The sequence below is a fragment of the Dryobates pubescens genome, chromosome 15 (assembly GCF_014839835.1).
Source record: "Dryobates pubescens isolate bDryPub1 chromosome 15, bDryPub1.pri, whole genome shotgun sequence".
In the NCBI taxonomy this organism is placed as follows: Eukaryota; Metazoa; Chordata; class Aves; order Piciformes; family Picidae; genus Dryobates; species Dryobates pubescens.
Window position 1 is genome coordinate 9,023,493 of NC_071626.1, and position 24,178 is coordinate 9,047,670.

Here is a 24,178-nt window from a genome sequence, read left to right on the forward strand (position 1 = left end):
AGGCATCACGCTACCGGGACTGAGGTGTGCGGTGCGGGGGTTCCCCCTCTCTCCTAATCTCACGATATTTTGGGTACCCTTAGTTCCCTAAGGAGGCTGCTGGCCTCCATTTCCTAGCCAGGTACCTCCTCTGAATAGCCAGCCCAGCCTGGCACAGCTTTTGGGATGATGGGCATGCTCTTTGCCACTGCTTCTCTGTTGTCCCCTGGCACTCCTGCCCAGCTGGAAGGGATGTTTTTCTGCTGGAGATGTGTTTCATAATCTGGGAATGCTGTGTGCCCTGCACAGGCACTGGCTCAGCCCTGTGCTGAGCCTGACCCATTTTGGGGTGCAAAGCTCTTGGGAGAACCTGAAAGGGTCTCCTGCTGCCTTGTGCTGCCATGGGTGTCCCTTTCCCCAGCTTCTCTGTGGGGAAGGCACTGTTTCTGTGTCTGTGTTGCTAGATCTGCATGGGGATGGGAGAGGAGCTGGAAGCAGCTGTTTCTCCCATTGCTTGGGCAGGCCCAGACATGCTGCTGGACTTCAAGGAGCACAGAGGTGCCTGGAGGTGCCTTTCTCCAGAAAAAGGCCTTAAAGCAACAAGCTGTTGGCAAGGCAGCAGGCAGAGGGCATCCTCAGAGGCACAGATTTTAGAGGGGAGGTTTAGTGGCTTGCACCTGTCAGGCTGTGCCTTCGGGCTCAGCACAGACTCTGGCAGATGCAAACGTTTTCCAAATCAGATTTTGGGGCTGCTGCATTTCTCTGGAGGGAAAAAGCTGGCAGGGTCTGTGCTGATGTGGTATCCCTTGAAGGAAGTGATGGGTTGCTCTGCTCCTGGTGATGCCAGCAAGGAGAGTAGACGTTCCAGTGCGTCCCCCTGCTGCCACCACGGTACCATTCTGTCAGCCCTCCTCATCTGCTGCTCACTCTCTGACCACCCTGACACCTACTCTTCCACTAGAACTTGGGCTTTCAACTTCTGTCTGCTGCCTTCAACTTCTGTCTGGTGGTGTGAACTGTTTTTCTTCCTCTTTTGGGATACCCCTGATCCTCCTCTCACCAGCACCCTTCCCCACTCGCTCTCCAGCACTTCCCATCCCTTATGAGCCCTCGGTGCACGCCATGCTGGGTGGGAGCAGCTTTGGGCAGCCTCAGGAAAGGCTGATGCTCTTTGGCAGGATCATTTCTGGATGATGCTGCCAGCTGACAATACTGTGAAGTGATATTTTCCCCTGTGGTTCACACCACTCAGCGGGAGTGTGTGTGTGTGTTGCAGGTGACAGAGTGCCTGTAGTGTTGGGGATGTGTCACTCTTCCTCTTGGCTGGGGCCCGGTGGGGAGTGTGACCATGCAGTCGCACTTGGTCTCGTTATTGGGGAGTTTGCAGAAGGCAGGCTCTTCCCAAATGGAGCCCCTGAACTCATCTGGCATTGGTTAAATTCCTCAGCCCTCTCAGGACATGTCTTTGGCACTGGCTCAGGGTGGACAAGACAATAAAGCCAGCTCTGGGGCTCTTGGTACTGGGTCAAAACTGCTGCAGCTCTCTGGTAGAAATGCTGATCCGGTACAAACTCACTCTGCTGCTTCAGATTTGTTTAGAAAACAATGTTGGCTTAACTCTGTATTGGCAAGGTTTATGTTGTGTTGGGTATTATCTGTCTGCACAACTCCAGCTTGCTGCTGGCTCGAGTGTTGTTTGTCCTTCCACATCTGGCACACACTCCGGATGGGGTGTGCTCTGGCTAATTTGACAGATGCAATTGCACGCTGCAGCCAGCCCGCTTCAGTCCCTCCTGTAGAGCAAGCCAGTTTAAAGAGGGTTGAATTACAGCCTTAGGAGGGAGCGAGCCATGTCCCACACCAGGCAGCTGCCCTCCGCTCTCAGGAGTTACAGCAGCCCTGGCCTCCCACGTGCCTTGAGAACTGATGCATGGCAAGGCAGAAACACAGCTCTCGGTAGTTCCATCTTTCCTAGCACCACTTCAGGTCCAGTGAGATCCTAAAGAGACAGGCATCCCCTCTGGCTGGTGGAGATATCTCTGCCTGGCTCTGCCCAAGGGCTTTTGAGCAGTGCCTTGCCCTCTGCCCTGGAGATTGTGTGCAGGGATGAGAGGATGACACCAGCTGGAAAAAGGTTAGGCATCACACCAAAGGGGAGGGGAAAGAAAGCGTTGTCTCAGCAGAAGGATCTTGCTTTCCAGCCCTGACCGCTCTACAGCCCCATGGTCAGTGCACAGGGTCCAGAGGAGGCATTATTGTTCCTCATAGGATAATGTTGGCAGAAGATGGGGTTGCACTGTGGACAAGAGCTGAAAGAGTCCCATTGGAGGCAGGTGCTCACATGGGACAGAGTAGGAGCAAGCCCTCACTGTTATGCTGCAGGGACTTTTTCATGTGCTTGTGTTGCAGAGGGAAGTAGTTTTGTTTGGGGTGGGGAAAAAGGGCAGGGAGGCGGTGAGGGGTGGTTGGCCTCATGCTTGTGTATGGACATGTGCACGCCTCTGGAGATAAGAAAGAATGTTTGCTGACCAGGATTTGCAGTCTAAACCCAGCTTTACTTTTCAAAGCCCAGCAAGATGAACTCTGGGGCCTTGAAGCCAAGAGATGACACTGCCTACAATACCTTGTTGCCAAGGTCTCCAGAATCCTAATCCAGGTGAGGTCTCTCACCAGTCCCTATGCTATGTCTCACTTTCCTCTAGCTTTAAATGTGATATTTATGCAGCCATAAGTATTGGAGGAGATGAGGTGGATGGGGAGGAGGGATGTGAAATCACCCTTACTGTTTGCATGGTGCCTCAGGCTGCGCAGAGGACTGCTGTGGGGAGAAAGAGGTGCAGCCTGCGGACTCTGGCGGCGTGGCTGTGTGCTGATCTGCACAGGGAGCTGGGTGCTGGAGAAGAATTCATAATGAAGAGAGTGCTGAGTGCCAGGGCTGAGGCAGTGATTCACTCAAGCCTCTGTTTGTTTGTGAAGAGAAAGAGAGTTTGTGGCTTGTCACTTGGGAAACAGAGTGGGGATTCAGTGGTAGAGGGCAGGTTTCTTGGCTGGGCCACCCCAGGCAGCCATGCTGTGTATCTGTGTGTGTGTCAGGGGAGCAAAAGGACCCCTGGTACAGGCCATGACTGACAGGCAGCCATTCTTGTCCCCCATCAGTTCATCTCCCCCTTGTACTCTCTGCACAGCCACTGCTGAGCAGACGAGGGCAGCTCAAGATGCACATGCATGACAGACCTATGCATGTGAGGAAAGGGAGAGGAGTCAAAGCCTCGCAAGAAGAGCAGCTGGATGGGATTTGTGCTGCTTCCCTGCCTGGATTGGCCCATGTGTGGTAACAGCATCTGTGCAGGTGCCCATGCTGCTTCATTCCAGCCCAAGCAGGCATGTTCATCAAGATCATGCCTGCTGTGTGGAGCCAGGTCACAGGCTGGGGAGTTATGTTGAGCTGGCTCAGGGAATGAAGGTCTCTTCCTCCCCGACCTCCTCCCCTGTCTCATCGCTGCTGTGCTTCTTCAGGTGTGAGCCCTGCCTTGCTTCTTGGAGGTGGAGACCTTCAGGCAGTGGAAGGAGGTGTCATGGAGGGAAAGATGATTACAAGGCACACAGGTGGTATGGAAGGGAGGGAGACTCTAGGAAATAGGGAGGACCTGAGAGGAAAAGGGAAGGAGCAGCAGAAGAAGAGAGGAGGGGACAGGGAGGCAGGAAAAGAGCAGCATGTCTGCAGTGACAATGTGGTGTGGAAATCTCTCATAGAGCTATTACAGTTTGAAGTGACTATGTTGTTACTGGGCATTGATTTGATCTGGAAAGCTGTGGCAGGAGGACCAGTTCTGCACAGGAGACTGCTCATCTCCCATCCACTTCCTTAACTCAGTGAATAACCAGCCCTTCTCTTGCTCTGAGCTGTCTTCTGATCCTGTTCCTCTGCTCCCAATATGAAGGAGAGAGCATTGCTGAGAAACCTTTCCCCATGTCATCTGTCCTCCTGGCCAAAGGAGGTGAGCATGCTGACCAGCACTGATGGCAATTGCCATGCTCTGTACTGGAAGGTTGTTGGTGAGGTCTTGAAGGGAGCTGCAGGCTTACCTTGAGACTGCTGCTCCAAAATATTTATGGCCACACAGTATCTGCAGGGAAAGAACTGAACACACTACGTGAGGCAGAATTTTCTCACCAACTGCCCCACCAACATGTGGGGGCATTCAGATTGGTTATTAGAAGTTCTTCACCATGAGGGAGGTGAGACACTGGAACAGGTTGCTCAGGAAGGTGGTAGAAGCCACATACCTAGAGGTTTTTAAGGCCAGGCTGGATGTGGCTCTGAGCAACCTGATTTGGTGTGAGGTGTCTCTGCCCATGGCAGGGGGGTTGGAACTAGATGATCCTTGAGGTCCCTTCCAACCCTAACAAATCTATGATTCTATGTCCCATAAAAACTGAATAGCAGCAATTAGGTAAGAGGGATTTAGGGAAGTTTCTCTTCTTCTTTTATGAAATATGCTTGAGTATGTATCTGCCAGGGAAGTTAGGTATGCCAGGTCTGTAACAGGGTAGATAGATTTCATACAGATGTCCTGAGTGTCATTATTAATGGGAGCACAACAGGTTCCAGAAGCTGGAATGTCAGTGCTGGCCTGCAGACAGGCTTGCAGGTGAACAGGTACCCACAGCCAGTCTTGAGTTCACTGTGACACAAACCTGGGAGTGCTTCTTGCCCATCTTGAGCTTCTTCTCTGTCCCTCTGTTGTAGGACCAATAGGCCACGTGACTTGAAGTGGCTGTGCCCTGCTCTGAACTCCCTTGCCTTTTAAAGTCAGCCAGCATGGTGAGAGCTATCGAGAACCAGCCTGGCACAAAGAGAAACACTCATATAATGGGGCTACTTATTTGAGTTCCCCATCATTTCCCATTGCATTTCATGTCTTGGGCCTGGTTCAGCTGAAAGGCAATCAATGGAGCTAACAGCCCATCGCTGTTCTGCTCACCTTCTGATTTACTTCTTTTCATCCTTGCTGGGTTTCATCTCTTCCCAGGTTCATACATCCCCCAGCACTGAGGTCTCTTTCTTTTTGTTGTAGCTTAGGCTGTATATAATCACCCTAGCTCCATTCCTGCCCCGAATCTTCTGGGGTCAAGACAGAAAATCACTGTTCAGCAAGAAACCCAAACAAATGAGCAAAGCTAGCCTGGTCAGTCAGAATAAAGAGGAAGTTATCCAAGAAAACTTGCACTGATCAATTCCAGTCACCTCCTGTGCTTAAAGTGACTCAGTATCTCCATTTTTAGGATGTTGCTGGGGAGCTGAATTCTCTTATGATTTCTCTTATATCAGTCCCTACCAACGGTGTTTGTGAGATTCGTTTCCCATATCTGCTTAGATAAGGAACTGTTGGAAACTCTGCTGGTAGAATAATGGGTGCTGGGACAAAGCCAATCATAAAAACCCCCAAAAACCCACTGAAAAAAACCCCAAAAAACCCACCAACAAACCCAACCCAAAATCCACAACACAAAAACCTCCCTTCCATTCCCTGAACAATAAGTTATCAAGTCCAGATGGTTAAATCCGAGAGTTTGGAAGGAGCTTAAGTGATTGAGCTGCTAACAATAATATGCAATCTCTTGGTGGGGGGGACAGGGAGGGGGAGGGGGAAAGCAAGCTACTGATTTGGGGAATTGGAGAGGACCAAATGTTGTACCTATATTAAAAAAAAAGGCTCTAGTGATGATCCAGGGAATTAAACATCAGTAAGCTTTGCATCTGTGTCTGCTAAACTGGTGGGAATGATAATTAAAAAGCCACGCTGAAAGACATCTGGAAGACTGTGGGCTGATAGGGCCTAACCATCATTGGTTCAGCAGGGGAAAGGAAAAAAACCCCAAACCAAGGCATCTTGCTGATCTCTTACAACTCTTTGAATGTGTCAATAAAGCAGTGGATAAAGGAGAACCAAAAGGCTTTTTGAAAGATCCTGCACAAGAGCGACTAAAGAAGCTAAGTAGTCAGTGAGAGACAAAATATTGACATAGATCAAAAGCTGAGTGGGAGACTGAAAGAATGAGGGGATTAAACAGCCAAGTTTCACCACAGCAAAAGGTTACTGTGGCCTCCAGGTTCTCCTCTAAATCCCCTGTGATTTACTGTATTGTTTAATGACTTGGAAAGGTGGGAGGAGAGATATGCTGTATGAAAACTTGCAGATGAGACAAAGTTACCAAGTTGGCTGTGGCCAGAAAGGGCTATGAGGAATGGCAGGGGGAGAGAGCTAAGTGATGTGAATGTGCTGTGCTTTGATCAACAAAACCCGGTGCTGGTGTGTTCAAAGCAACTTGTATTGCATGGCGGACTCGCAGTACCTTAGATACCCCTGAATGAAGGCTGTCAGCCAAATGGAAGTGTAGGTGGATGTAAGTGAGCCCCTCTCAGTGCTTTGGCCCGTGTTGTGTGGCTCTTGGGTGGGCAAAATAGCTGTTTGCTTCTGGAGGCAGTGGGTAGAGAGTAGTCTGGAAGGGCTGCGAGGCTCTCAGGACACCTGTGGAGCTGCCTCATTTGGCATTGCATGCTGGGCCAGGGTTAACCTCTTTCTGAAGGCATCATGGAGAATTGAATGGGCACTGAGGTGAGACAAAACATCCCCAAGTGAAGAGATGGAGGAGACTGGGGTTGCCAGTGTCAGGGAGTGGGCTGGCAGTGGATGTTGGAAGGAAATAGAATTATGAGACTTATGAGTACGTCTGTCCTTCCTTTCCTCATCACACAGGAGCGAGGGAATGCACAGTGAAATTAAGATGCATGGGATTCAGGGTCACAAGGTTGGACTGCAGAACCCTAAGGCATGTTTGGGTTTTTTTTTGGTTTGGTTTTTTTTTGTCAGGAGCAAGAATTCATGAAGGCTTGCAGCAAACTTGTGTATTTTTTTGTGGAAAGCACAACTGTGCTTTACCTAAGGCTGAGCCAAATTTTGGACCCCGAACTTTCAGGTTCAGTCTTCAGAGCCTGCATTAACCTGCAACTCACAGTGGCAAACAGAAAAATGAAAATAGGATCACATTTTCCCTCATCTGCCTGCTTTGAGGTTTTTCCACCTTTCCCCCCTAAAAATCTGTTGGTGTCTTTCATGGGAGTCAGTGTTGACATCTCTCTGATCTGGAATGGTTGTTCCCCAGTGTGCACCTCACCTTAATAACACTTGCTGGGACATAAGCAGTGAAATTCTTTTCATGTCCCAACTCTTCCTAGCATCACATGTGTTCAGGAACATCCTCAAGCTCAGGGAAGAATGGGGTCAGAGTCTCTCCTACCATCAACTGGTATGATCATTGCTGAAGCAGAGTTTTCAGCCTCTGGTTTCAACTCGATTCCAGTGACAGACAAATGTCACACACACGGAGGGGAAAAATGGAAAACCACCAAACCTCTTGAACTTGCCTGAGACCAGAAACCTAACATGGGGAGTTTCCAGCCATTTCTGAGAGACTGCACATTCTTCCACCTCCTGCCTGAACTGTGGGTGAAGGAATCAGTGCAGGATAACAGAATGATCAGAGGACTGGAACACCTGCCATAGGAGGAAAGGCTAAGAGAACTGTGTTTGTTCAGTCTTGAGAAGCAAAGGCTTAGGGAGGACCTTATTACCATGTACCAGCACATAAAGGGTGGCTACCAGGAGACACATGGAAAAGACAAGGGGTAATGTGTACAAGCTACTCCTGCAATTGGACTCCAGAAGAAAATTTTTTCACAATGAGAACAGTTAGACATTGGAATAATCTCCTGAGGGAAGTAGTGAGTTCCCCCACATTGGTCACTTTTAAGACTCAGCTTGACAGGGTGCTGGGCCATCTCCTTTGAACTACACCATTACCTGGAAAGGTTGGCCCAGGTGATCCTTGAGGTCCCTTCCAACCTGGCATTCTGTGGCCTTTCCATTTGCCAGGCCAAGCTGGAGTCCAGAATGAAAACTCTGCCGGGTCTGAAAGGGCAAGAGAAATCCCTGAGCCTACAGAAACTTGGAAACCTTATGTAATTATTTCCTCCTCTCTTCGGTGTAAGGAGCTGAGTCTATAAACACATCCTCTCCGTCCTACAGCATTCCCTACCCAGAAGCATGATCCTAGTTCTTGGGGTTTTCTTGCTGAATGCATGATACAGGGTGCTGAAGTCATTAACAGCTTGGCTAGCTGAGCCCGTTCACAGAGTTTGGTTTCTAGCTATTTGTGTGTAGCACACATAAGTCTCTGACTCCTCCTAAGTGTCTCCTTGCTGGGCAGCCCACAAAGTGTGAGTGGAGTGACTCCTTGTGCAGGGAAATGTTTTTTTCAGCCAGGAAAACAAACACTGAGGATCATCTCTGCATGACACTGTTTGCTGGATCTCTAAGCAATCTTTTATTCTTGGAGCTGTGATTTGTTTTGGTGGGTACCTTGCAGCTACACCCACTGCAACTGATGCTGGATAGAGTGGGAGCAGCCAGGCTCATGTCCCTGTGCTGAGAGATCTGGGTTCAGCATCACACCTTTCCGTGGCGTTAAAAGCTCTGGACGACCAGAGGGAACTTTGGCACCGTTTCAGAGCTGACATCCTCACAGCCCCTACAAACCTCTGGGGTGGAAGCAACAGCTCCAGCACCTCTCCTGGAATCCAGGATCTGGGTACTGCGGGGGCTGAGAGACACTGACGTCACCCCTGCTGCGTGCCAGCAACCCCAAGGCTTCAGAGACAGCTTGATCACCACTACTGTATTATAGCACCTAAAAAGACCTCTGGGATCAGAAGATGATTGCATCTCTCTGTTCTATTACAGCAGCCAATGAACCTCCGGGACCAAAGGATAAATGGACCATCTCTGGAGCATTATAGCATTTAGAAACCTTGCTCACTGACTCACAGCTGCTTTCCCCTCTCCACCAACTTGTCTCAGCATCCAGCCACCTTCTCTGATGAGGTGTAGCTGCATAATCCCTGTGCCTTTACATCACTGGGCTCTGTGCAGCACTGAGATGAGACCTTGCTACCTTTTCACTTCTTGTGGTGCTGGGGAATGCTGGTGGTGTGATGCATTTGCTGGCCCTCAGCTCTGAGTCCCATAAGGGACCATTGCAGCAGCCCATTCCTACTCTTTGTGCAGCATCTGTGAACCTCTGGTAACTGTTCTGCTGTGGCAGAAAATGATCTTCTCTTGCCTGTTATGGGATGGAGGCATTTCTCACACTGTTTGGGATGTTTCAGAAGACAGTTCAGCACCTGGGAATGGCTGTGTCATATCAGCCACTGAGGCTAGCAGACAGGAAGGGGAAAACTTTGAGTGTTTGGTCAGCGATCCTGGCATTTGGAAAGCACAAATTAATTTCTCAGACACCCTAGAGAGGTGGAGTTCTGTCATATTATGAACCTGACTTGTAGATTCTGGGGAAAATCCTAAAAGCTTTTGGTAATAGAGGTTTTAGTCAGTTTAATGCCGATGGAATTAGAAGTCTCAAGGCACTCATCGTGAATGGATTTACATCAGGGAGATTAGAAAAGGGAAAACATTATTGGTGTCCAGGAAACTCAGGAGAGCAGCTGCCAGATGGTTTGGATGGAAAGTTCCCCAGTGGGCAGGCACCCTGGGAGCCTGGCAGCACACCCTGTGGGGTCGGCTCACGTGCTCACAGGCTGGGGACACGTCCCAGGGCCCACTGTGAGCCACATCATGCGTGGACGCTCTCAGGGGAAGGTTTGCACCAGGCAGTTTTACAGGCACAACGAATGTGAGCAGGCACAGGGATGGTCTCTCTGTTTTGGCTCACATTCTCTTACTCAAAGGTGCATCTGCCTTACCCAAGTGCTCCTGGCCCTTCCTGGCATGTCTGCCAGTCACTCCTACAGAGGGAGTGAAAGAGGAGGACCTGCTCTCCCTCCTGCTTGCAGGAACATGCCTCAGAGCCAGGGAATGGTAGTGGTTGGAAGGGACCTCTGAAGATCATCTCGTCCAACCCCTCTGCTAGAGCAGGATCACCTAGAGTAAATCACACAGGAACACATCCAGGAGGGTTTTAACTGCCCCCAGAGATGAAGATAGGGCAGCCTGTTTCTGTGCTCTGCCCCCTTAACACGAAGAATATTTTCCTTATTTCAAACTGGAACCTCCTATGTTCCAGTTGTGCCCACTGCCCCTTGTTCTGTCACTGGACACCACTGAGAAGAATCTGGCTCCATCCTCCTGAAACTTGTCCTTTAGGTATTTGCAAGCATTAATGAAGTGCCTCTCAGTCTCCTCAAGGCTAAACACACCCAGCTCTCTCAGTCTTTCCTTGTAAGGTAAGGTGTTCCAGTCCCCCAATCATCTCAGTGGCTCTCCACTGGACTATCTCCAGTAGTTCCTTCTTGAACTGGGGAGTCCAGAGCTGAGAAGACTGCAAACCAGTCTTTTCTGTCATGGATGGGTCTTCTACTGTCTCCTTCCTTCCTGCCAGAAATGAACCTGACACATATCTATGAAGTCTAACAATAAAGTGCAGTTAAAAGGGAGACTGGTTAAGGTCCTGATGGAAGAATTTCATAAGGTTTAGTAAACTCATAGGGACCACATTCAACTCATGAAAATTGCCTGGGGAGCCATTACTGTATGTTGGCCAGGTTCTGCTCCTTTTCCCAAGGCCTCAGTGCTTGTCAGTGATGGAGAAAGTAGATTGCCCTAGCCTGTGCTCTTAGAAAAGAAAGGCATGATCCTGGAGGGCTTGGCCTTTCTTGGACTTCCCTGCTGGGGCTTGGTTGCCAAGGCTGTTCTCTCTACTGAGGGATCATAGAGACAAGAGAATAAGAGACACCAAGAAACCTACAGAGAGTGAGAAGGGTTTTGGCCTTTAAGTACATGAGCTGGTTATGGTCCTTTCGGGAAGGCTCTGAGAGCTGCTTTGTCTGCTGTCCTTCTTGATATTTCTCTCCAAAGTCCTCATCACTTGGTACATCTTGTTGAAAACAGAGATCAGGGTTAATTCACCCTGGCCTTCTCTTTAAGTGGGACATCATAAAACTGAGGACTTAATTCAAATCCTGCTTCAAAGATTTTTATTTCCTCTGTAGCCTAGGAGAGCTGCCTGGGAGATCAGGCTTTGCTAAAGCAGTGAGCTCTCTGCCCCAGGCATACAGGCAGGAGGGAGACTAAGGTGCCTTGCCAGAACAGGAAGAAACCTGATTATAAAGTCAGCACCAAGGTGGTGGCAGGAGGTGTCCCTGCCCATGGCAGGGGGGTTGGAACTAGATGATCTTGAAGGTGCCTTCCAACCCAAACTCTTCTGTGATTCTGTGCTCTCAGCAAAGGGAGCTGCTCCAGAAATGGTTTTGCACCTGACCCTGTAAAATGGTTTTTGTTCTTCCTGCATCCTGGTTGAAAGAGCTTCTATCCCATCACTGTCCTTCTTGAGGCACCTGTTTCTGTTGCTATGTCTTCAAGTGCAAGGAGAACATTGGTGCAGGTACCTCCTGCCTTTGCCAGTCAGCCACAGTGACTGTTGTAATAAGCTCCTTGCGGCAGGATGCGTTCAGCCCCTGTAAACAACAGCCCTTGTCTATGCCCAGGCAGAGCCCTGCTTCTGGAGGACATCTAGCACAGCTAACTCATCATGACAACCAGCAGCAACTTCAGGCTGCATTCACAGAGCTGTTTGTGGAATCACCTCAGCCCTTTAGCACAAGATGTACAATTGCAGGAAGCTTTGCCTGCACAGAAGAGAGAGGCTTCTGCTTTCTGCTAGCAGTGTCCATGACTAACTTTGTCATTACACACAGGGCAGCTATCAGAACAATACCAGTAGCAGTGGACAAGGCAATTTGTGCTGATGTGAGCTTTCTTAGTAGGCATGAGGTGGGAGAAAGGGGGTCTTCAGCTCAGTAGGACTGCTGCAACCAGCACCAGAACAAGAGGACACAGTCTCAAACTGTGCCAGGGGAAGTTTAGGCTTGAGGTGAGGAGAAAGTTCTTTACTGAGAGAGTCATTTGCCATCGAAATGTGCTGCCCAGGGAGGTGGTGGAGTCACCATCCCTGGAGGTGTTCAAGAGGGAATTGGATGTGGCACTTGGTGTCATGATTTAGTCATGAGGCCTGTGGTGACAGGTTGGACTTGATGATCTTTGAGGTCTCTTCCAACCTTGGTGATTCTGTGATTCTGAGTGCTCATGCAGCTGTAAGGATGCTGTGAAGGTGTCAGCTGCAAAAGGCTGTGGTGTTCAGGCCTTGACTTAGACAAGGGCAGGCTCATGAACACACCATGGGACACACTCACCACTTTTCTGGAGATGGGAAAAGGTATTCAAGGGCAGGTCCTATGCTTTTCAGCACCTATCAGTTGTGTTTTAGTCCTGAGGAAATCTGACATTTTCCTGGTGGGACTGACCAGCAGAGCCCCAAAGCCCTCTCATTTGCACAGCGAGCAGGGCTTCTGCTCTGTGGTTTTTTCAGGGACTGCCCTGTGTGTGGAACTGTGTTCTCACCAGCAAGCACTGGGCTGAAGACAGCATCGTGGAAGGTGGAGATCAAATGTCCCTTTGTTTTATTGAGAGATTACAAGATTGCCTGCAAATGCATGTGGATGTCAGCATGGTTTATGTTCTCTGCACCACACTGGCATGTTCCCTTCTCCCAGCAGGCAGGTGGGTGAGAAGGGGCAGACTTTTCATGGGGAGCTGCCTCTGGGCACTGCTATTTTTTACTTCATCCTTGGAGTTGGTGAGCCTGGTAGTGTTGCAGGGCGATATGCATGAGGCAACCTGACACTAAGCTGGAGGACCCATGAGGCAGTATCATGATGTAGCCAACAAACTGAGCTTCTTGCTGCTGCTTTGATGTGATCATATGACAGTTTGATGCTTTATTCAAAGCACTGGTTACAACTTCCTTACTCTTCTTTCCCAAGCACTTCAAGGCCAACCAGTGTATTAATAAATTAGAGGGATTAAAATAAACAGTGCTTTGAAAATCATTAGGCATCCCAAATGTCTGGAAACAAACAGCAGTTGAAGTAAAAATACAAAATGCAAATAGGCTAAGAACTGGGCCATAAAATATTGTAGCCTAGCCTTGGGGCAGCTGTGGAAAGGAAAAAGAAATGTGTTTATTCCCTTGTCTCTTTGGGCTGAGACAGAAGAAGTAGTACTGAGGTACTGCGAATGAGGAACGGTCCCTGCCACATTTCCTTCGGTTGTACAGAGCCTGCCCCAGCAGTGGCTTTACTGGCTGCAGAAGAGGGTTGTGGGGAGATGAGGCCACAAGCACCAGCCACAGGGCTGGAGCTAAGGCAAGATCCAAAGGCTGCAGACTGGAGACCATCTGGGTGAGCAGCTGTCCTAGCCAGCTCCTTCTGCTGCTCTTGGTCCTGACCCTCACCCTCCAGGCACTGCATACCCAATTCTCTCCTCCTCTCAGCTCATTTGCCTTTCTCACTCTGAGTCCAGCTCTTCCTTCCCTCTCTGAATATCCAGGGACTGACAGAGCCAATTCACACAGCATCTATTTCATTTTCCCACAGTGATACCAAAGCTGGTCCTCTAGCATCAGTGACCACATGAGCAGAAATCCTAGCTACTGCCAGGGCAACGAGAGACCATGTTGCTCAATGACCTTTCCTTTTCTTTGCATCCTGGCCAGGGTAATGATTTTATTGTTGTGAACTGCCTTTTTTTGTCAGTCTGTGCCAGTTACAGACACACTGTAAACAGCATTGTCCCAGCGAGGAGATGCAGCCCCCAGGGACATCGCAGGGGGTACAGCACAGTGGATGAGAGTGCTGATCTGACTGCTGTGGTGTTTGGGGTGGTATTTATAGGGGGATTACTTGAAACAGGAAATGTTTGAAAAATGCATCAGAGCAACACACACATCTTTAATGAATTTCAAAACTGCTGGGGTCCTGCTTCAGGGAGTGAAAGTAATGAGGGCAGTCAGTCTCAGCTCTGTGACTGTAGGACGATTTTAGGCCAGAGAAGCACTAAGGAATCACAACTGCCTGATGCTACCAGCCCAGCAGGGAACAGGAGATCCAGTTTTCCAGGCAGTTGTTGGAGGTCTTGTGTTTGTGAAGGAGACATTCACTGCCTGCAGACCGGACAGCCTGTCTGCACACAGGGAAGACCGTGTATTTGAGAGGAGGAGGAGGAGGACTTCAGCTGTGAGAACTCTGCCTGATTCAGGAATTGCCTGGACCATCTTGAGCTTCTCTAGCGTGACAGACTTCTCAAGCATCACTGGTCAGGGAGAAAGCCATCAAACAATATGAGAAAGCTGGCCTAGGAGAAGGCAGAGCCTGCCTGATAATTGAATACTTCTCCCTGCCTGGCCAGCATGCTATGAGTGGAAGTCATCATGAGGCCAGGTGCCTGCCACTGCCAGGGGACTTTTCCCCTCCACACATCCACTGGGGTTTCTAATCCAGGCTGGGTAGGACAATGCTGTCATGTTAGTAATGGTATAACTCTCTTAGCAGTCTACCGGTGTGACAGAGCCACAAAGAGAACAGTGTAGGCTAAATATGCACTCATGCTTGCTAAGCCTGTAATCCCAGCTTTGATTTTCTCTCCCTCTCTTTCAATTTCTCTTTAATAATAAGTTCCAAGTTAATAACAATGATTCGCTAGTTGCTGGTTTATCTGTCGTTGGCACAGCATCCAATTTGGATTGCACAGGGCAGAAGGATTGGGGGGAGAAGGAAGAATGGGGAAAGGAAAGGGGAGAGGCTGGAGTGTGCCCCTGTTTCCTCTCTCCATGGAAACTAAAGCTGGTATCTGCCTGTGAACCTGCAAGTCTTGGCTGTGATTTTCCCTATGGTCAGGAGAGGTTGGTGATCAGCCCTGCTCTCCCATTTGATTTAGGTCTTTTCTGGCTTTCTTATTAAAGGCTCAGAGCAGCAATTAGGAGCTGATGGGCTGCATTTAGTGGTCTGTGGGATGAAAGGAGACAGGGCATGTCAGTGCTCTGGACTTCCCTGAACTGTGCTGTGGTTGTTACACTTTCATGAGGCAAGAGACAGTGATGGAGTTAAGCCCTTGAGTCTTGCAGTTGTGTCTGAGGCTGTCTGCACCTCCTTGAGGCTGATCTCTTTTCTCTGCAGATCCCAGCAGACTCCAGATGCTCCTCAGCCCAGACTGCTTCAAGACCTGATGTGGGGTTGATTCCAGCACCATGACTTGTTTCTTCATCCAAACCCTTTTGACTCTGTCTGCCTAGGAATCTGACCAGCTCTTCTCAGAAAGTGCTTGGCCTGGCAGTGAGATTTCTTGATGGGCAGTAGCAGGAAGGGAGACAGGGAGTGGCTGTGAAGACCTTTGCCCAACAGCTGCCTTGCCTTGCTCACTGTGCCCTGGTAGTCACTGGTCTGAATCCTACCTCAGTCAGTCTTGTTCCAGGTGCTTCTCCCAGGGTAAGCTTCCTCCATCAGTAGGCACAGCCCTGCTGAACTCCTCTGAGCAGTGCTTTTGGCTGGGTGACACTAAACACAGGAGACATGGAGCAGGTCACTTGGAATAAACAGTTAAGTGTAGGCTAGTACATTGGAGGATAGTGAACAGGAGAGGACAGAAAGGTCAAAAAACCCTAACGATCTGGGCAGCTGTGGAGAAGCATTAGAAGACTACTGAAAGGTGAGTTCAGGTAGCCTTCTGCTTCACCTTGGTTGAGTATCGTGTACCCAGGGATCACCACGGCAGGACTGGTCCCGACTCCCAAACATCTGCGTCGGCATGATCTGTGTGTGGTGCTGAGACAGTCTGGCATAAAGAAGACAGCTCCCTTTGAAGCTAAGGGGAGATGTGGGGCACTCTGGCAGCTTGTAGGGTGGTGAGTGATGGCAGGGAGCATGCTGTTGTGCAAGATCAGTGAAGCACTACTTCTCTCTCAGTCTGTCTGCTTCTCTTGCTCTTTGAGAGTCTCTTCTCACTTCTTGTCCTTCTCATGTGCTTATACCACTTTTCTTGTCTCTCCCTTACTTTCCTTCTATGCTTGGTGCATGGCCTAGTGAATATAATCTGCAGATAAGCCTCTGTTCTCTCTTTTCTCTTCCTCACCACCTTTCTCACTCATCCTTTCTTTCCGTCTCTCACCATCGCTCTGTTGCTCTCTCTGACAGTTTATTCTTCTCTTTCCTCCCACACTCTGTCCCCGTTTAATCAATCTCAGCACAGGCCTGATTTCCACCAGAGCTGCTGTTTCATGCTTATTCCCATGGAGGAAGGATGGGCAGCTGTGTGGTTAAGGTAGAGCTGAGACTCTTTGGTGGACATGGCTGAGTCATGTCACCCATTATGTGGCTTGGCTCCTTCCCTTTGACACAGGAATGCTACAGCTGCGAGGGAATCTGGCATGCTTAGAAGTTGAAGGGCCAAGATCTGTGAAGCTCCTGGAAGCAGGCTAGAGCTCTTTGGGTGCCCATGCAGTGCTCATTTGGATTGGTGCACAGCTAAGCCCAGAGCCTTGTGCTCAGGCTGACACATTCCCAGCCCTGCCCATTCTTCCATTCACAAAGTATTCCCCATCCAGTCTTTCATGAGAAACAACCCCACAGGATGCAGCTGACAAGACTCAGCTATGTAGTTTTGATCTGTGGTGATCCAGAGTTTAATTCCTTGCAAATCCCTGGAGGCTAAAGGCAAATCCTGTTCCTATAGATGCCACCTTTGCAAAACAGTCACACCATGTCCCTGCCTCTCCCTTTCCAGCTCTTTCTCTTCTTTTCTCTCTTTATACTATGGCTCTTGCCTGCCTTTGGTTTTTTACAGCATGTTGTCCTTCCACCTCCACTGTGAGCTTTCCCCTCCCTGTGGCACCTCACACTCTGTACCAGAGCCTGCCTTGCCTGCTAGCTGTTGAGGGCTTGCCCAGAGCTGCCAGATGCTTGCACCTTCTTAGCTCTCATGGGTAGGAGTTGCTATGGGAGACAGGGAGAAGGAAAAAAAAAGTGCCTTCTCCAGCAGCACTAGGAGCCAGAAGTCTTCCATTGATTGGAGAACACCCCCCTCTTGTGCTCCTTCCTCCCCTCAGCCCCCCTTTAAGGAGCACGCTGCAGAAAGCTGCCTTTGAAGCCCCTTAATTAGTGTCCCGCGTGTCCTGAACGGAGCCCTTCATTACCACCAGCAAGAGGCACAAATTGGCATGTGTTTCAGCTTTGGGCTAAGTGCCAGAATTTTGTTTCAGTCCCCTCCCTCCAAACCTCCTCAGCATCCCCCTCCTCGGCACACATGCACACACACACTCACAGGCTCACCGACAAACACACACACACACGAGGGATCCTGCCAAAAAGGAGACAGCCTCTTCCCAGTATCCCAGATTTGAGGGGGAAAAAAATCCCCAAAGGCAAAGGTTGCTCTGCTCCCTGCCTCCCTTGGCTTGCTCTTGTCTCTGCTGACCCTCCAGCATATGCAAGTGCAGGTTGGGGGTCATTATCAGCCCCAGAGTCTCTCTCACTGCCTGTGAATGTGCTCAGAGGGTGCTAATTAGTGAGAGAAGGGCTGATTAGGTTAGAAATTAAGTGTTTATTTTCTCCTCTTTTGTGTGTATGTGTGTAAAAATAGTGAAGCCAGATGGAGACTCAGGAATGATGGGAAAAAAGGCATCCAGGAGTCAAAGGAGGGGGAAGTGTACCCCATCTCACCTCTCCTTCATGCACAGGGCCCTGGGTGGCCAGGTGCTCTGCAAACTCACAGCATCCCTGTAGCACACATGCCGCCACCACACATGTCCTCTGTCTGCCTTGTCCTCATTGGGATTGAGTTGGATTTCTCCTCTCTGCATGATGTTTGTAGTCTCTCATCTCATCACCTCATCTTTCCCAGCACAACCTCGACCTCTTTATTTCTCCCCCCTCCCCCCCACATTTTTCAGTTTATCTCTGCCATAGTGGCTTTGCCTCTCCATTGCCAAAGCTGCAACAAAGGACTCCCTCTCTGGAGATGGTCAAGACCTGCCTGGATGAGTTCCTGTGTGAGCTGGTATAGGTGATCCTGCTGTGGCAAGGGGGTTGGACTAGATGATCTCTCAAGGTCCCTTCCAGCCCCTGACATTCTGTGTCTGTGACTCCAAAAGCTGATTAGGAGTCTGACTTCCAGGCGCCCCAAGGCCTCTGTGTCTGAGGAAACCATGTTCCTCTCCTGACATCAACCCTTTCTTCCCCACGCCATCATGGGATAAAGAAGAACAGGTCATGATGTAGCTAAACAGCAACTTTGCCTAGCTATAAGGCTGTTCTGTGCTTCCAGCTCTCCAGGGAGCAGCTGTGAGGCTTTGAGGGTCAGCTGAAAAAATTATCTTTTCTCTTCTCTTTGACCCAAAGAGGGACAGTACTTCGGATGCAATGGACATTGAGCCTTTCTCCAAAGGCCACAGTTTAGGTTGGGAGTTTTCAGGGCTCAGAAGGCTAGAGGAGAGGGAAGGAAAGAGACTGTACTTAACTCTGCTCTACAGCTTGCTTCCTGGAGTGGGAATTGTGCAGACTCATAAGATGGTGGTTGCACAGCTGGAGGTTGGCATCTGCAACAGGTCAATTTATGTGACCTGAAGGCTCACTCAGGTTTTGGGAATGGAGGCTATGACTCCCAGCTGGGCTTAGAACTGTTAAGACAGGACCAAATTTGTTTTGCTGATCACCTCAAGGGGTAAGAACTGGTTACTATGATGTGCTGGAGGAGTATTTGCAGGGAGGAGTATTTGCAGGGAGGAGTATTTGCTGCTCAGCAGCCAATCCAGGGTTTGTGCACCGTGGCTAGCCAGGGTGTGTGGACCTGATGGCAGAGGACAGTCTCTTGCTGACAAAAGCTGGTAGGCCCCAGATTCTAGTTAGCCTTCAGAGCCCTGCTAGCAAATGGCTGGTGCTTAAAGGCTTTATGTCTATGAAAACAAGAAGCCTGACTTCTTGGGACATTTTGAGAGTAGTTAGGGGACCTCCAGCTCTGGATGTGTATGTGTGGTGGGCAAAGAGACACATGCTGGTGTTCCTCAGGCTGTGTGCTGTGAATGTGACTTCATGCATGAGTGTTTTGCTGTTGCATGAGAGGAGGGCGTATTTGTCTGGGCACACTTCAGGCCCCATTGCCTTTTCATTGCAACAGTGGTTTTTTTCACCATGTGGCTCCTGCAAACAGCCAAACAAACAAACAAACACACACATGGGAACCCAAACTCCCTATTACCACCACACTGCAGATGCAGCCTGGCTTGGCCTGTATTTCTCCTGTTGCCACAGCAACGGTAAGCTAGGGAGTAAATCAGAATATCCTCTCCGGTGCTCAACACCCCCATACAGCAAAATAATAGTGACTGTGGAAAGCCTGGTCTGTCTCCCCTACCTCTCCTTCTCAACTGGAGTTCAGCAGAGACCCTCCAGAGATCTGTCTTATGTCTGCCAGAGCACTAAGGAGATCACAAGCCTTCTCCTTAGAGGACGAGGGAACACAAGCAATCATCTTTATTCCCTGCTCCGATTGCCGTGTCTCCCATGGCAGGTGTGTAGGCCTGAATCAATGTTCAGTGTTCATGGTCTCAGCTCAGCTGGCTTTTAACAAGATGAGTCCCATTAGCTCCACTAGAGACCAAACAGCATCCAAACCAGGCTTAGCAACCTGCTTCTTGCTTCAGCAAACTCTGCTTACAGCTGGGAGATACAGAGCCTTTAGAGAGGAGCAAAGCAATCAAAGCACATTTAGGACCATGACTCCTGTCCAGCTGAGCTCAGAAATATGCTCGCTGGGACAGCTGCCAAAAGGGCTCCACCAGCTATGCTTTGTGTTGGCCTTGGGCACTTCCAAAGTTGGCGATGTGCTCGGGAGAGAGATCGGTCTGCCCGGAAAGAAGAGTCCTTGGGAGGAGAGGAGGGATCCATGCCCGGGGAACAGGGTGGGGCAGTCCCACGGAGGGAGAGGAGAAACTGGACTTGAATTCTCTACAGCAGCTCTTTGTATGTGTGTCCTAGTCTGGAGATTTCTAGGTGTTACCAAAGCCCTGGAGGGCAACCTGCATCTTCTTTTCTGCCAGCAGGAGATTATAGCGTGTCCATCACTTGTGCCTCCCCCAGCTTTGGCCACGAGTACCTTCATTAGGAATCTCACTGTGTTCTTTGGCTGGATTTCCCCAGAGAATCCGATTTTAAGGCTCCCCAGTGATTGCTAATGTGTAAATACAGCGTGCTCCAGCATGGCAATGTGATTGCCCAAGTGGATTTGAGCTGTTAACTCTTCCGCAGCTGAAGATGCTCCCCTGTCTCCCTGTTGTGACAGCCACCTGGTTTCACAGGGAGAGAATTAATGGGAGCCCAGCCTCACACCAGTGAGGATGGGTGAACCCCCTCCAGGCCTTCTTATGCTTCTAGGGTGGGGAAGAGGCAAGAGCAGCCCCACAGAAGAGGCAAAAAGGGCCATTTGATGATTAAATGCTAGAGCACAGCGGCAGTGTAAAAATATACATATATCACAAGCCTTAATTAACACAAGCAAAGGGAAAAGGAGGAAAAAAAGACACTTTTTAAAGGTTTCACAGAGACTATAAACTGGCAACAGAGAAAAAAACATAATACATGCAAATTAATGGCATAAATTTAGGGTTACTTAACTTCACAAATGTTAACAAGCTCATAAAGAAAAAAATATTCTTTCCTAGTTTCCTGTTGCTGTTTGTTTAATTCTCTCTGTCTCTGTCTCTCTCTTTTCCCCCTCCCCCCTTCTTTCTGTTGAGAAGATTATGTTTTCAGTATATTCCTCCTAAATTAATTCTGGCTTTCTGTCTTCCTTCTCCCTCTCCCTTCCTCCCGCCCTCCCTTTCTCCTTCGTCTCTGTCTCTTTCTCTGTGCCTGCCTCTGTTTGCCTTCCTTTCCTGCCTATCTATCATAGCCTTAATGTCCCCATCATTATAGTATCTAGTTTTGGATACAAAACTGTCTCATTTCTCTCCCTTTCTCCTTGCCTGGTTCTCCCTCACTCACAGCTTATCCTTCCTCCCAGCTCTGAGCTTTCTCCCTTCTTCTCCTGTAGGCTTTTATTATTTCGTGTGTGTGTGTTATATTGTGTTTTTATGTGAGGGTTTTTTCCCCCCCTTGTAGCAGTCAGCGCAACTCCAGCCTGGTAATGCCATACCCAACACTGCCAATTTCCAAACATGCACTTTCCCCTGCCACTGGCAGACAAAGAAGGCAAGGAGCAAATTAAGTGGTCTGCTCGTTTTCAGCCATTTGAATGGCTGTTTGTTGCTGCAGAGTGTATAGCTGGAGGCAGAGGTAAGAGTGTGTGGGCAGGCTGCGTTGGTACGCCACAGTCCCACTTTGAAACAGCTGTCACAGTTCCCCCTACACCGTCCCCTTTATCCCAGACTCTGTACAATGGTGGATAATAAAGGGCATGGCAGCTCCTTGCTGAGCCCAGGAAGTCATGAGCCCTGGAGGTCACCGTGTCTCTTGCTTCCCGCGTGTTTCTTGCTTTGCTTACAGATAAAACTAAGTTTAGAAAACTCAGGGCGATTGCCAGTTTAGCTCTGCCAAAACTCATTTCTCCGGAAAGAGGACATATGCCTTTTGTTCTGCCTCTTTTAAAGCCACCAAGGACACCCCAAGTCGCATTCCTCGTGACGTAGCTCGTCCTGTCCGTGATGCTACAGCTTTCTGTTCTTAGGCTCCTGCTCTCACTGTTTAAAGGGAGAATTTTGACTTATGGACCAGACTGAGTCATAGCAAGACATCATTAAAAAAAAAAAAGGGGGGGGGGGGGTGGATATAATAATTTTTTGGCCACAAGCCATCCCTGGAGCTCTCAAAGTAGCCTGTAAATATTACTGCCGGCTCTGTTTCAATATCAGAGGCAGCAGTCCTGGCTGTTAAGCTTTTCCCCTTAATGGCCCAATTCGCTGTTTCAGGATGCTGGAGAGTAGAGGGGAAAGTCAGTGTTTTATGCAGCACAGCAATCTCAGGAAAAGGGAGGTGATATTACAAGCTGGAGTCCCTGGGCAGCAGTGACAATGAGAAAATCTAAACAAGCAAAGGGAAGAAAAGGGAAAAGTGCAAACTTCTCAAAGCGAGAGAAAGGATGCTGGTGGGTGGGTAACAAAGAGGCTAGGAAGGGGCAGCACAGAAGGAGAATCTGTTGTGTTTGGATGATGTGGGAGCCATCAACACAGATGCTGAAGAAGGAAGCAATTGAGAAGCTGAATGGGGCTTGCACAGGTTTACAGCTGTGTGCTTGATTAAGTATATTGCCAAATGGAGACCTGAATGAGGAAGAAGGTAACAAGAGATAATCATGCAGGAGGCCCTGTGCAGTGTCTGTCCAGATCAACATCACAGGCTTGGCCACTGGTTTAAATCTTTGTTTTTTTGTGGCTAGGATATGAGTCAGGGTGACTACAGAGCTTAGAGTTTGGCCTATGCAGATTAAGAGGAGTAGTAAGGAAGGAATAAAATAGGGCATGAGCAAGGGTGACTAAGGACTGGAAGAGAAGCAGAGAACAGTGTGAGGGAAGGAGTAAGGGCTATGATAAAGAATGAGGAAAGAGTGAATTGGTAAAGGAATATGGTAAGAAATGAGGAAAGATAAATTACTTGCTAGGGCTACCTGAGGAAGCCCTTAGAGAGAGATCACAGGACCATAGAATCAGATTTAGGGTGGTGTGGCATCACTCCCTGGTCATGGAGTGCATGTTACCTGGGTTAGTGGGTAAGACATTCACATGACCTTGCTGGCTGAGTGGAACTCCTTTTTTCCTGTCCTTTCAGCTTGGAAATGGCCTGGAGCAAAGTTTGTTTCCCTCTGAACATATTTGCAGCACCTCGGAAGTCTGAGGCCTAATACCAGTTGCAGCCTCCATATACTCTGCTACTAACAGCATCAAAATAGGCAGAGCAGCAAATGGAGTGGGGGGGAAGACTGGAATCTGGACTGAGCACGGAGAAAACAAAGGGAGGGGTGTTTCTTAAATTAAGCTGTCCCTTATTTTTTATGGCTTCATAGCTTGAATTAGCTTTGGCCTACATAATTAAAATGGAGGATGACAAGGTACCAGCAGAGAGAATTATTCTGTTGGGTTGTTTGCATGGTTCAGCTGCTTGCTGCACAGCTGCTGTAGGAAATGCAACGCCAGGAGTAGACACAGATCATTGTAGAGAGGGGGAGATGAATAAATGGGTTTCAGAGAACAAGGAGAATTCTAAATGCCAGCAAAGGGGTATATGAGTCAGTCATTGGGAGAATACTATTATTGGATACGTAAGTAGGATTGTACAAAGCACTCAGAGGAGGGATGCTACTAGGGAAAAAAAAAAAGGAGAATTAATAAGTGAAGGTAGCGTTTGGATAAGTGACAGTGAATGAATGAGGCGATGTGCTCTCAGCACCATGAGCCAACATGGGGCCCGGAGTGAAAGCGGAGGGAGAATGCAGGGCGAATGTGGTGAAGGATGAAAAGACAGAGATCATGGACAACTGAGGAGGAGCGTTATTGGAGACTGCTGAAATACAATGGAATGCCTGAGTGTGTGTTAAAAGACTCTACTTTGGCTTTTGGCAGAATAATGGTGACAAAGTGTTTCTGTTCTACTGTGGCAGGATTCAGGAAATAAATGAGGTGGAACTCCATGGGAGGAGAGGAAATGGTTGTGTTGAGGAGGCAGGAGGAGGCTCAGGACTCAGCTGGAGCTAGCCATTGCAGAGGTGGATTAGGCTGGGATGGAAGAGTGATGTGGAGGAATAGTGCCCTGCTTTTCAAAAGGCAAAAGCTGCGTTTGTCACAGACAAAGTCCTGTGGATTATGGACGCGGCTGAAAGGAGCGGTGCAGCACCAAGGTGTTTTGCATGAGTTCAAGCCAGGCATGGAGAATAATTAACCAGGATGAGGATGATTAGAGGGCTGGAGCACCTCTCCTATGAGGACAGACTGAGGGAGTTGGGGCTGTTCAATCTGGAGAAGAGAAGGCTCCAAGGAGACCTTATTGTGGCCTTTCAGTATCTTAAGGGGGCTCCAAGAAGGCTGGGGAGGGACTTTTTAGGGTGTCAGGGAGTGATAGGACTGGGGAGAATGGAAAATAAATAGAAATGGGTAGATTCAGAGTGGATGTTAGGAAGAAGTTTTTCAACATGAGGGTGGTGAGACACTGGAACAGGTTGCTCAGGGAGGTGGTAGAAGCTCCATTCCTAAAGGTTTTTAAGGCCAGGCTGGATGTGGCTCTGAGCAACCTGATCTAGTGTGAGGTGTCCCT

The 24,178-nt window shown here is 49.1% G+C and overlaps 1 long non-coding RNA gene across 1 annotated transcript in view; it reads left to right on the plus strand.

Annotated features, from left to right (window-relative positions):
* Positions 1-24,178, plus strand: part of LOC128897844 (uncharacterized) — a 54,584-nt gene that overhangs the window by 19,486 nt on the left and 10,920 nt on the right. The gene's annotated exons all lie outside the window — the stretch shown is intronic.